This window comes from Eubalaena glacialis, chromosome 19 (genome assembly GCF_028564815.1).
Source record: "Eubalaena glacialis isolate mEubGla1 chromosome 19, mEubGla1.1.hap2.+ XY, whole genome shotgun sequence".
Taxonomy (NCBI): Eukaryota; Metazoa; Chordata; class Mammalia; order Artiodactyla; family Balaenidae; genus Eubalaena; species Eubalaena glacialis.
In genome coordinates, this window is record NC_083734.1 from 7,990,345 (window position 1) to 8,004,622 (window position 14,278).

Genomic DNA, 14,278 nt, shown 5'->3' on the forward strand with positions numbered 1-14,278 from the left:
CTGAGAAGAAAGGCACATTTCAGACTTAGTCCAAACATTTTGACTTAGACCCGAGTTAGACCTGTCTTAGGAAAAACCCTAGGCTGGAAAGCCCCTCTGCTGGAGGAAAAGCCCGTGTGTTCAAATGCATGGCTACCAGCTCTGGGGCACAGCCAGAAATTCTATTCCAGGAAGCCAGATGATGGGTTATACTGTGGAGTAGGCAGAAATTTGACCATATTATGCTAATAATGTGGCTTCATCAATAGTTAGGGATCAAAAGCTAGAGGAGGCGGGCAACTCTCATCTCAAGTTGACCACAAAAGCCCATCGACCTTGGACATGATTATGTCAGGAGTAAGGATGGGACTGAGGGACCAAGTCCATTTTCCCATCAAGAATATCCTTTTCCCAAACTGGCTGAACTGTATCCTTTACCCAAGTTACGTAAACACTTGCTATGACCATTATTATGGGTCCAAGTGTCTCATTTATGTTGACTCATGGGCCTTTGGGCTCCCACACATGGGAAGTTGGAAAGTGACAATTCAGTCAAAACAGAAGTTTGGCATAATGCAGTAAAAAGGAAAAGAAAAACCCCAAACAAAGTTCTGTGTATGTCTCTGTACATGTGTTTGTGAGAAAACACACCCACACATAATGTTAAAAGGCCACACTGGTGTGATGACATCCTAAGCCCAGGCCTGTCCATGTAGCTCTGACCACATTCAAATGCTTCAATTCAGCAAGTGATTTTGAATATCTACAATGTCTTTCTTTCATCTGGACAAGCTAAACCAAGTTACTTTGTGAAGAGAATAGAATTCATCATCACGCTGCTGTGTTTGGAGATGTTCTCAGTAAAATGAGTGCCAGCCTCTGCGACTTGCACATTTACCCAGCTATTCATCTATTTATCCAGCCACCCAGCCACTTATTCACCTATCTTTCCAACCTAGATATCTATCTATCCACCCATCCATACCACCATCCATTCATCCAACAAATACTCATTCATTTCTGTGGGACTTTCACTATCCTTTCTTCTTCCTGGCCTCGTAGAGATGTACTTTCTCCCTGTTTAGCCTTCACTTTTCACAGGGAATGCCTTTCCCCCTTCCTCATTTTGTGAAATCCCACTGACCCTTAAAATCCAGGGTCAATTCTCTTTTGGAAGATGCACCATGGACCTCCACCATAAGCCCACAGTGTTATCTTAATTCTTATGGTAACTATGTCTTGTATTCCTCTCTTATTATGTAATAAATTACTGCCTTCAACATCTCTGCACTGTTGTATTGCACTGCTCTTGTCTCTTGTGATTGAAACATTCTGTATTATTTTTTATCTCCCCAAGTAAACTGTAAACTCTGTGAGGAGAGAGACTATGGTTTTTACTTCTTTGCCACCTCCCTCCACAGCTGGCCTTTTGCATAACATTATGCAAATTGTAGGCACTCAACAAATATACTTTGATTGGGTGCACAGTTTCGTCTATGAAGTGGGGATAATACTGGTGTTATAGGAATTCTGTGAGGATCAATTGAGACAGTGTATATTAAAGAGCTTCTTAAACTGCAAAGTCCCAAAGACATTATTATGGATGATAATATTGCTTTATTTCTCATAAAAACAATAAAGAGTTAATAGCCATATGTTAAGTTATCTACAAGCTGAATGAATAAGGATGTATTCAACAAACATTTCATTAGTACTTATAGAATCATTAGGTCCTACGCAAGGTACCGGAGCGACAAGGTGGATGGGACATAGTCCCAGGCTTCAAGGAATTCTTACTTTAGCAAAGGAGCAGAAACAGAAGTGCCTGTGATTGTGTGTGAGGCTGCAGAAAGCTCCAATATATAGACACAAAGTGCTCGGAGACACTTAAAAGGTTCCTTAATTCTGCCTGGGGCATTAAGAAAAACTTTAAAGAAGAGCTGTCACTTCAGCTGACCCTGGGAGGTGAACAGAAGTCCAGTAGATGAAAAAGAAAAAGAAGAGAAAAAGTAGAGAAAAAGGAAAAGAACATTCTAGGGAAGAAACAGAGTAGAAGTGCCAGGTGTGTTTGGGAAGAGGAAGCAGGATGATCTGATCACAACCTAAGGACTTTGTGAACCGTGTTAAGGAACATGAACTTGATTCCAAAGACAATGCAAAAACCACAGAGAAGGGCTTCCCTGGTGGCGCAGTGGTTGAGAATCTGCCTGCCAATGCAGGGGACACGGGTTCGAGCCCTGGTCCGGGAAGATCCCACAGGCCGCAGAGCAACTAAGCCTGTGTGCCACAACTACTGAGTCTGCGCTCTAGAGCCCGCGAGCCGCAACTACTGAGCCCGCGCGCCTAGAGCCTGTGCTCCACAACAAGAGAAGCCACCACGACGAGAAGCCCGCGCACCACAACGAAGAGTAGCCCCCGCTCGCCACAACTAGAGAAAGCCCGTGCGCAGCAACAAAGACCCAACACGGCCAAAAATAAATAACTAAAATAAATAAATTTATTTTTAAAAAACCCACAGAGAAGGGAAATGATTAGATTTGTATTCCAGCTAAATGACTATCACTGACAATGCTTTCCGATGCGAATAACAGAACCCCAATGAAAACTGCCTTAAACAATAAGGACATTTATTATCTCAGCTAACTGGAAATTCAAGGATAGGCAGGCTATAGGCATGGTACAATCAGCCCCCCAAAGACCCATGACCTTTCCATGTCGCCACTGCAAACTCTAGTTATTGCCTTATTCCGGGGTGGCTGCAAAATGGCCGGTCCAGTAACACATTCAGGCTCAAACAAATCCTACAGCATCCTCCCAGGAGGCAGCCCTCCCCACGTCTCACTGGGTCACACGGCCCTGTCAGAGGAGAGAGGCATGTGCTATGCCTGGCTTGGACCAATCATCTGAGCTGGAATGACATTGGAGCATCCACTATGATGTCCACCACAGAGACCCTGGCTGCCAGCTTACAGATGGGTTCCAAGGGGAGACTGAAGACAGGGAGACCCATTGAGGGGACAGTGCAAGATTACTGGACCAGACACCTGGACCAGAGATGTGGCTATGGGCATGGAGGAGGAGGAGAAATTGAAGACACATCTTGCATGTGAAAAAGAACTTGACAACTCATCATATGTGGAGTGAGAAACCAGGAGTTGAGAATGCTCCAAGCTTCCAATCTTAGGTGACAGTGGGATTAGTGCCCTATTGCCTGAGATGGGTGTCTGGGTGGTGACTTGGCATGTTTCCTACACCAGGGTCTGCCCGAAAAAGACTGAAAGCATGAGAAAGAAAGACACTCCACTTCTCTCTTTCCCCAAGAATCAGTACAGCGTAGCAGTTGAAGGACTGACTCTGAAGTCATGCCACCTGCTTCCCATAACTTATGAGCTGAGAACCTCAAGTCAACTTTTATTTCCTCATCTGTGAAATGGGTATAATAATGCCTAGCTTGTAGGGTTGTTGTGTCAAGGGCTAAACATAGTCCTGGCATATAAGAGACACCATGGTATAATAGATAAAGGAGGGGACCAGGGTTCAAGCCCTAGTTAGGTCACTCAGTGACTCTATGACCTCAGACGAGTTACTGAACCTCTCTGAACCTCAACTTATTCATCTATAAAATGGGGGAAATACTTGCTCACGGGATTGCTAAGAAAACTGGATTAGAAAAATATGTCAAGTGCTCATAGAAAACAAACTTATGGTTACCAAAGAGGAAAGGGCTGGGGGAGGGATAAATTAGGAGGTTGGGATTAACGTATACACACTACTATATACAAAATAGATAACCAACAAGGACCTACTGTATAGTACAAGGAACTGTACTCAATATTTTATAATAACCTATAAGAGAAAAGAATCTGAAAAAGATATATATGTATATATATGTATAACTGAGTCACTGTGCTATACACCTGAAACTAACATGACATTGTAAATCAACTATACTTCAATCAAGAAAGAAAGAAAGAGAGAGAAAGAAAGGAAAATATGTCAAGTGCTAAAATGGACTTTGGTGTTTTTTGGCTGTCCAAATGAGAGGCAGAGTCCTGCAGTAACTAGATACGTAGAACATTCTGGATCTTCCTCTCCCAGCTCCCGTGAAGCTCAAGCATGGCTGGTGACCTAGACTCTGTCAATCAGATGCACAGGCTCCTATGCTTTGAATGAGCGGAGGGAGGGGAACTGAAGCTAGAAAAGAGGAATGGGGTGGAGTTGGGGGACAGTAGTATGTAAGTAGTAATGGTGCCAGGCCAGAGGGTTCAGCAGTGCAGCCTCTGATCTCTGGAATTTAGTGGTGCTGGCAGCAGGTTTTGTTTTTTATTTTCCTGAACCAGTTCTGTGGCACGATTTTTGCTGTTCTTTGACTGCAAAGCCCTGCTTCGTTCCTGCCTATTTGCTCTGTCTGGTTATCTGATCTTTCTGAGAATTCTGTGAATGACCCAGTAGCCTCAAAATAATGTTTTTCCTGCTTTAATCTGTGTCAGTAATCTTCTGTGCTTATAACTAGGAATCCTGACTACACAAGTGCCTAGCATGATGCCTGGCATGGAAGGGGAATGTCATATTGGTTCTTTTCTCCTTTGGGCTCCTTATTCTCAGCTTCTTTCCTTCCGTGCAAGTTTTCTTCTAACTACATGATGCTCTCATCAGTGGGAGGAAAACCTTTCCCATGTAAAGAAAACATGGAGTCCCTCTATCCATAATCATTTGCTCCACTAGGTCCCATAAAAGATCATTCCACGGGCTAATAAATCTGGGGTGAGCAGCAGGGCAAATTCTAAAATTGCCAATTTTGAAATAAAAGGAGTTTTGGGACTTTCCTGGCTGTTCAGCGGTTAGGACTCGGCGCTTTCACTGCTGGGGCCCAGGTTCAATCCCTGGTCGGGAAACTAAGATCCCACAAGCTGCACCGTGGCCCCTCCAAAAAAAAAAAAGATAAAATGAGTTTTGAGGGCAAACATAAACTTGTTCACTAAACCCCAAAACATGACAATAACAGATAACTATGAATGCCTAGAGGCAGAATTTGAGGACCAAGGAACAGAAGTACTCATTTATATGGCAATGATCTTTTGGACTTCATAAGCTGATGGACCAATTAAGTACCCAGAAGAGGTAGAGTATAACAAAATATTTGGGTTCACGAAAGGTTTGTTTAACTCATGGGTAATGGAACCATATCAGATGGTAAAGAGGACAGTGGGGAGTTTTAAGAAGTACGTCCTTAACATTCTTGGATGAAAACTGCCACTGGTTTCCGCAAAACGCCCTCAGTATCACTCAGAGATAGAATGTTGGGTTGACTGGGTTACTGAGGGACCACAGAACTCATTTAGTCCACAGCACCCCCTTCCCCAGCCGACAGTTATCAGTCATTGGCCGTTCAGGCTCTGCTTAAAGTCCTTCAGTGATGAAGCAAATGGTTAGCCCAGTAAAATGATGTATTGGTATTAGTTGTTTGGTCCCTAGGATTCATTCTCTCTTCTTATGGAAACAGTGTTCTCCACCCTGCACCACCACCCCTCCGCCCCCCCGCCTGTCTCTCTGAAATGATCTCTTACCCACTGTATGAGATCTTAGAGGGACTGTCAATGAAGAGATCCTGCCTTTCCCTGGCCAAGCCAGGCTCATCCAACTCTTCCTCCATGAAGTCTAGGTCTTTGCCAAACCTTTAAAGTAGGGGTAGGGGGTGCTAATTTATCCCAACTGTAGTGTCCTGTTGAGTTGTTCCTTCTGTCTAGGATCCTAGACATCTCTTGCTTCTTCCATTTTTCCAAGCCTGCTTCCCCAGGCTTCTCTCCCTGAGACGTCCCAACTGCCAGTATTTTTTTTTCCTGCATATGTGTTAACTGGAGTTTGTTTTATTGTTTGCAACCAAAGAACCCTGATTTAACTCACTGTGGCGACAGTAACATCCATAGCTGTTAGAAAGCTCTTCCTTATTGCAAACTTAACTCTTCCTCTATGCAACTTCTACCCCATTCGGTTTGCTAGAGCAACTGTTTTCTAGAGCAATTGTTTCCTGTTTCTGGAGAAACTTTGAGCCAATATTCTCCATGGGATGGACATTCAAATATTTGAGGACAATACACTTTCCATTAGTCATCTATTTTTTGGAATATACAGCCCTGATTTCTCAACAGTTACTTGTAGAACAAAGTTCCCAAGTCCATCAACATCCTGGTGCCACTCCTCTGGACGCTTAAAATGTGACCCCCCATCCGGGGAACATGAAGGGTATACTAGGATCATTATTTCTCCAGTTCTTCTCCCTAATTACATAAATGACCACTTTTTTTTTAGCAGCAGAATTACATTGTTGGATTACATTATAATATATATTCAATTAAAACTAATTTTAGGGCTTCCCTGGTGGCACAGTGGTTAAGAATCCGCCTGCCAATGCAGGGGACACGGGTTCGAGCCCTGGTCCGGGAAGATCCCACATGCCACGGAGCAGCTAAGCCCGTGTGCCACAACTACTGAGCCCGCGTGCCGCAACTACTGAAGCCCGCGTGCCTAGAGCCCATGCTCTGCAACAAGAGAGAAGCCACCACAGTGAGAAGCCCATGCACCGCAACAAAGAGTAGCCCCCGCTCCCCGCAACTAGAGAAAGCTCGCGTGCAGCAATGAAGACCCGATGCAGCCAAAAATAAATAAATAAATAAAAATAAAGTATAGAATCTTTAAAAAAAAAAAACCTAATTTAAAAACTCATTACTTCTCCACCATACAAGCAACACATAATCTTTGAAAATGAGAAAATACAAATAAACAAAAGATAAATTTAAGAACTCTCACAACCCACTACCCAGGGATAGTCACTAAAAACATATTCTTGTAAAGCTTCCAGACTATTTTATCTGCTTATTATATTGTCTTTTCTATCAGTTGTTTAATATTCCAAGTATAGTATATATTTAAATAGTACCCTCTGAATGGGTTCTGTACAGTTTTGTTTTGTTTGCTATTGTAAACAATGCTTTGATAAACAATCTTATACATCCATCTCTGTATATTTCTCTGATGATTTCTTTTATTTCTAGCTTTATTGAGACATAAACTGACATACAACATTGTGTGAGGTTAAGGTGTACAACATGTTGATTTGCTGCACTTAAATATTGCAAAATGATTACCACCATAGAATTAGCCAACACCTCCATCCCATCACATATTTACCATTTCTTTTTTGTGGGGGGAACATTTCAGATCTCCTCTCTTAGCAACTTTCAAGTATGCAATACAGTATCATTAGCTACAATCACCATGCTGTACATTAGATCCCCAGAACTTGTGAATCTTGTAACTGGATGTTTGTACCCTTTAATCAACATCTCCCCATTCCCCATACCCCCCAGCCCCTGGGAACCACCACTCTACTCTGATTCTCTGAGTTCAGTTTTTTTAGATTCTACATGTAAGTGAGATCATACAGTATTTGTCTTTCTCTATCTGACTTATTTCACTTAGCATATCTGATGATTTCTTAATAATTCCTAGAGGTTGAGTTGCTGGGTCAAAAGACATGTGTTTTCTTGTGAGGCTTTTAATTATCTATCACCAAGTTACCCTCCAGAATCAATGTACATTCCCATCAGCAGATTATAAAAGCCTTTAAGGCTCCTGGAATTTTCATATGAGAGCCTGCCAAGCCAGGTGTCTGTAAGTAGTCATTGATTTTAAGTTCAATGATATACTGTATTTATACTTCTTTAATTGTACTTTATTGACTCTAGTTTCTCCTTCCCCCCTGTTGAGATGGTTACATTAGAGATTCAGTCTTGACTCTTGAGCGTCAAATATGAAACCTTGAGATTGAGTCAGGTATGGGATCTCTCATGAATCCTGATTTTGCATCACCTGCAAATCTGACTAATGTCCCTGCTATGGTTTCATCTGAGCTACAGACAACATTGTTGGATAGAAAAGAACCAAGAGCTGGGCCCCATGGCAATCTGCTGATATGTCTCCAGCCTGAGAGATAATCATCTACAAACCTACCTAAAAGCTCTGGTGACAGCTTATGTCTCTCCCGGTCTTTCTCAAGGACCCACCCGCAATCCAGCAACTAACGAGGTGATGGCTGGCACAGCAGGACGGGGCTCCAACCCTGCAGTCAGTTTCTCTTCTGGTCATACCCAGGGTGTGTCAGTGGTTAAATATTATTAATATCATTCTTGCATCCATGTTCCCACTACCATGATGAAACAGATGTTAGTAGTTTGCCATATTTGTCTCAGCTATCTTTAAATGAGGTGTCTCAAACACAGCTAAAGCCCCACTCCCATGCCCCTCCCATGCCCAAAAGAAGGAGTATGTAATTCCTTTGCCTTTTGTAGTTTTAGTACACTTATAGGCATCCATAAACAATGCACATTACTGAGTTTTTTTTCATTTGAAAATTTTGTAAATTGGTGCAGCCACTATGGAAGACAGTATAGAGACTCCTCAAAAAACTAAGAATAGAACTACTGCCTGATCCAGCTATCCCACTTCTGGGTATTTATCCAAAGAATACAAAAACACCCATTTGAAAAGATATATGTGCACCAATGTCCATCACAGCATTGTTTATGATAGCCAAGATAAGGAAACAACTTAAGTGTTCATCAAAGGAATGGATAAAGGAGATGTGGTATATATACACAATGGAATACTATTCAGCCATGAAAAAGATAAAATCCTGCCAGCTGCAACAACACAGATGGAGCTTGAAGGTGTTATGCTAAGTGAACTAAGTCAGACACAGAAAGACAAATACTGTATGATTTCACTTATATGTGGAATATAAAAAACAAACAAAAATCAAAATAAATGAACAAAACAAATGAAAACAAACACATAAATACAGAGAACAGAATAGTGGTTACCAGATGGGAAGGGGTAGGGGGGAGGGCAAAACAGGTAAAGAAAGTCAACAGTATGGTGACTGACGGTAATGAAATTTTCGGTGGTAAGCACGCTCTAGAGTACAAAGAAGTAGAAATATAATGTCGTACACGCGAAACATATAACGTTATAGTGTTACCGCAATAAAAAATAAATTAAAAAAAAGAATTTGTTGTGCATTTTTCAGTTTGAAGTTTTGTTCTTCTTTCAGAAGACCAGAGCAAAACGATTATCAAGCAATACTGCTGACACAATGACCTTATCCCTTCTTGCTTCTTTGATTGCTCCAAACATTGGGATAGGATGTAGACACCAGTCATCCCTTTTGGTGGGTCAGCATCTGGACCATTTCTCTATGTCTTGAGAACCTCACACCCCATAAATCATAGCACAGAGCAGAGCTGATCATTGCTGACACCCAGTTCCCCAGCCTCTCCTGCAGCAAGGATGTGAGCACATGACCTAGGATCTGCCAATCAGATACATTCCTCTTGGACTTTGAATGCAAAGAATCACCAGCAATTATGGAGAGTGTTTTTCAAACATTAGTGTCTTCAAGATCACCTAAAAGTCTTGCTGAGATGCAGATGGCTGCAGATGGTCCCACTCTGAGAGAGTCTGACTCAGTAGGTCTGGGGTAGAGCCTGAGAATTTGCATTTCTAATGCTCCCAGGACCACGGTAGTTCCTTGAGTTAGAGCAACCTCTACAATGATGATTGTGGTTCCCAGGGGCGAGTTTGGGTCCCAGGGCAGCAGAATTGACACTGTACCCAGTATCAGCAGGGGAAGCTGGGCTAGTTCTGCAGTGGGATTTGGAGCACTGTTTCTTGCTGGGTGGCTGCTGACATTGGTCCTCCAGCCCTCCTGGCAATGCTATGAGCTACTCTGGTCCCATTTAATAGATTGCCTTGCTGCTTAAATTGGCCAGTTAGTTTCTGGTGCTTGCAACTAAGAATGTTAGCTGATCTAGTACCCACTTTATTGTCTTTTAAAACTTCCTTTGAGCCCTAAACCGTTCTCAGCTTTAGCCTTCCTGACATTATTCTTCCAGATTTGCACTAACAGTATTGCATCCCTGGAATATATGCCACTTAATTCATCTTTGGTACATGTCTGTTAAAAATTCTTGCTTCCAGAATAATGTACCCTTATTATAAACATATTTGGAAAATACCAAGAAGCCCAAAGAAGCAAATTCACAATTATCTTTAATCCTACCACCAGAGACAACCATTATGAGTGTTTTGTTATATTACTTTCAGTTTTTTCTACATACACACACTTTTTATATATTTGAGATTATACTGTATACACTGTTCTGTAACTATTTTTTTCATACCAGCAATATAAGTAAACATTTCCCCCGTCAAAAAGTATTGCACAACATAATTTGCCATAGGGACACAGCATTCCAGCATACGATGTCCTATAATTTATTCAACTAACCCTTGTTATTTGACCTGTAGGTTGATTAAAATTGTTTGCTAATATAAATAACACTGCCAACTTCTGATTCAAATAGCACACGGTGAGCAATTCCGACTATAGCCTCTCCAAATTCTCAAAGTTTCATTCATCCAACAAATATTTCTTGGGTGTGTACCATGTGTCATGCACTGTTCTAGTTGCTGAGGCTAAAGAAATGAACAAAATAGACAAAAGTCCTTACCTTCATTGTAGCTTTCATTCCAAAGAGATGAACAGTAATAATACTGCATGTCAATAATATACACACAAACATACAATATACTAATAATATACCAACAATAAAATAGTCATGGCAGCTACACTTCTTAAATGTTTGCCATCTGTCAAACATTATGCTAAGCCCTTTCTGGGCAATTAATCCACAGACGCTATTATCATCTCCATTTTTCAGAAAAGACCACATGCACTTAAACTTTCTCCTAACCCACTATTAACACAGGAAGACCTGGTGTGGAATCAGTTAAATCTGACCCCTCCCCAAAGCCTATGATGGGAGCAAGAAGAAGATGCCACCCCACAGAGCTGTGGAAACCCAAGTGAGAGCCTATTTTAATCAAGGAAATGGACCAGGATCTGTACTGATCAAGCCTCACTTCAGCTGTAGACTGGGAAGGAAATGGGACCATTGCCCTATGAGACCACAGGTGATTTACCTTCTACCTGTTGACAAGCATCAGATCATGTGTTGTTCAGAGCAAATTAAGAGCACAAAACCAGCATGGGGTCCATGAAAAAATACAGAAGGGAATGAAAAAAAAGCATATGCCTCATTAGAAGACTTAGAGGAAGAGCAAGGCACTGATAACCAGCCATTGACGGATCAGTAGGTAGATGCCGGGAAACATTTTTGCATACACCAGAGGATACAAGAAGACACGGCCTTTCTGAAATATAGGATCATAAGGAGAAACAGACTCAGGTGAAAAGGCAACAGACTGAGATAAATAACAGTAGCATTAAAAGGGTGATAAAGGAGGAGTATAAGGAAACTAAAAACAATAGCAGATTAAAACTCACATCACCACTCCTTTCACAAACGGTAGAACTGATGTTACCAAAAAATTTTTTGAATCAGACAATACCATATATTGGTGAAGACCTAAAGCAACTGGAATTTTCCCACATTCCTCGTAAGAAAATGTGTAGAACGGAAGATGCACATAGCCTACAACCTGGCAATTCCACTCCCAGGCAGATACACTAGGGTAATGGTTCCAAACCTGCTTTCTAAAACCCAGATGCTCAAGTCAGACCCTGTACCAATTAAATCAGAATGTCTTGGGGGATGGGAGGTGAGCCACACATCAATAGGTTGTTTTTTTGTTAATTCCCACGTGATTCCAACGTGCAGCCAAGTTTGGGAATGACTACTCTAGAGAAATCCTTGTGTGTGTGTGCAACAGATGACATCTACTAGAATGTTCACCGCAGCATTGTTTGTAATTGCAAGAATCCAGAAATTTCCCAATGTCCATGGGCAGAATTGACACAATGGGGTGCATTCACACAATGAAACACTACAGCACAGTAAACATTAATTGCAGCCATATCCATCAGTGTGGATGAGTCTCACAAACATTATGCTAGGAAGGGAGGGGAAGCAATTCACAGCAGAGCATATACAACTTGATTGCACTTGCATCAGAAAAAATGCATTAACTAGACAATGTACTGTATAAAGATACGCATGTTTGTTGTACAACTATAAAGAAATGCAAGGGAATGATAACCACAAACTTCAGGATAGCGCTTACCAGAGAGGAGGAAAGAGCATCTAAGATACTGGTATTGTTTGATTTCTTAAGCTGATGGTAGTTTATATCTTATATGTATGTTGTGAATATTATTTTGTCTGCTTTAATTATTTGGTTAAACATTTTTTAAAGAATTTTAAAATTTAAAGAGGGGAATATTCATGTGTAGGGACCATCTTGAAAAAAGTTTTCAAAATTCAGAGAAAAAGAACAAAGAAACAAAAAATGATGACAGAAAAGTGTATCTATGGAGGACACCAAATGACCATAATTATACCTTTTTTTATTATAATACAAAGAAAGTAGAAAGATTTTTTAAAATCCCACCACTTAAAAATGAATTTATGTAAACTTAGATGAGGATAAGAACTCCCAGAACCAGAAACCATGAGGAAAAAGAAAAAGTCTGAAATACAAACAAATGTAAAACAGCATTAAGATTATTGGGTAAATGTGTTGGATTAAATTGGTTCTATCTAACTCTTTGCTCACGGCCTTGAATGTTTCCTTAAATAAATCCTTGGAAGTAGAATTACTGACACATAATTGATGTTCAAAAAATAGTTGTTAAAAGCATGAATGGACAGAAAAGATTCTGTAAAAGTAACATTCATACAGAAGAAAATTCTGTAAAACTATGTCAGAGTTTACTTTTGAAGGGTGGACTAAAAGATGACTTTTATCTGCTTTTTCACTTGTCTGTTTCATTTTTCCTTTTCAACAATGAATACATGTTACTTATCTAATAAAAACAGATTTTATAAGTAGGTGTATCCACGGTAATTGCAGCAAGGACCCGTCCTGGGTCTTTCCTGGAAAAGCTCATGCACAGTGAAAACAACTTGTCTAATTCTAAAAGAACAAGTTAGGGACTTCCCTGGTGGTCCAGTGGGTAGGACTCCGCACTCCCAATGCAGGGGGCCCAGGTTCGAGCCCCGGTCAGGGAACTAGATCCCACTAGATCCTGCATGCCGCAACTAAAGATCCCACACGTGGCAATGAGGATTCCACACGCAGCAACGAAGATCCCGTGTGCTGCAACTAAGACCTGGCGCAGCCAAATAAATAAATATTTTTAAAAAATAAATAAATAAAATAAAAGAACAAGTTAAAAGAGAGCTTGATTTCCAGCTAAATTCTCACACTGGATGAACCTCAACATGGTAGCCAGCCTCCCTCCACCCCCAGCATCCCTACCTTCTGGTTTTCTCACCCTTAGGTAGCTCCCCGTCCACATTGTATAGGGGTTGGTCTATGAGACCAACAGGATATGACAGGAGAGATGGTATGTCACTTCTGAGATTAGGATATAAAAGACACTTCCATCTTGGTCATTCTCTCTCTTTTGGATCAGCTGGTCTGGGGAAAGCCAGCTTCCTTGTCGTGAGCAGCTCCGTGGAGAGGCCCATGTGGGAAGGAACTGAACCTCTTGCCAATGGCCATGTGGGTGCGCCATCTTGGAAGTGGCTCCCCCAGCCCCAGTCAAGCCTTCAGGCGATGCAGCTCCAGCTGAGATCCTGACTGAAACCACACAAGACCCCTTGATTCAGAACCACCTAGTTAGGCCACACCTGGATTCCAGACCCTCAGAAACTATGTGAGAGAGTAATAGTTTGTTGTTTTCAGCTGCTACGTTTTGGGGTCATTTGATCTGCAGCAACGGGTAACTAACGTACCCTTGTAAACTGAGTTAGTAGCTCTTAGCACCAAGGAGAAGTAAGGAAAAGGGTGGGGGGACAAAGGGGGATGAAGACCCTGGACAGAGACACACTGCCGGGCCACAGCCTGTACCAAGCATCACAGCCAAATCCTACCTGGGACCCCATGTAGGTGGATCCAGCCAAGCGCACAGCCAGCAGCGGACACTGAGGGCCTGGCCAGGCAGAGAAGCATGGCCTGGCACGGAAAGGAGAGGTCCTCCTTCTCCACCTCCCACGGGGACACGCTTGGAGCCGGCTCCAGGGGCTGCGAGGAGGAAGGGAAGGGAGCATTAATAAACAAAGCTGTCTTAGGCTTCCCAAGCCCAGGACAGGGGGTCTCAACCAAAATGTGATACAAAATAGCAACATCTGAATGTGATAGAATGTTTCCTCGAAATGAAACTATTTTAAACTGGAAGTGGCTGGGCAGAACTGATATTTATAAGATTGGGCTAACT

The 14,278-nt window shown here is 41.8% G+C and overlaps 1 long non-coding RNA gene across 1 annotated transcript in view; it reads right to left on the minus strand.

Moving 5' to 3' along the window:
* Positions 1-13,959, minus strand: part of LOC133080498 (uncharacterized) — a 28,732-nt gene extending 14,773 nt beyond the window's left edge. Inside the window, exon 1 of the long non-coding RNA XR_009698513.1 lies at positions 13,935-13,959. This is a non-coding gene — a long non-coding RNA (uncharacterized LOC133080498). The remainder of the gene's footprint in view (positions 1-13,934) is intronic.
* Between the last annotated feature and the right edge of the window lie 319 nt (positions 13,960-14,278).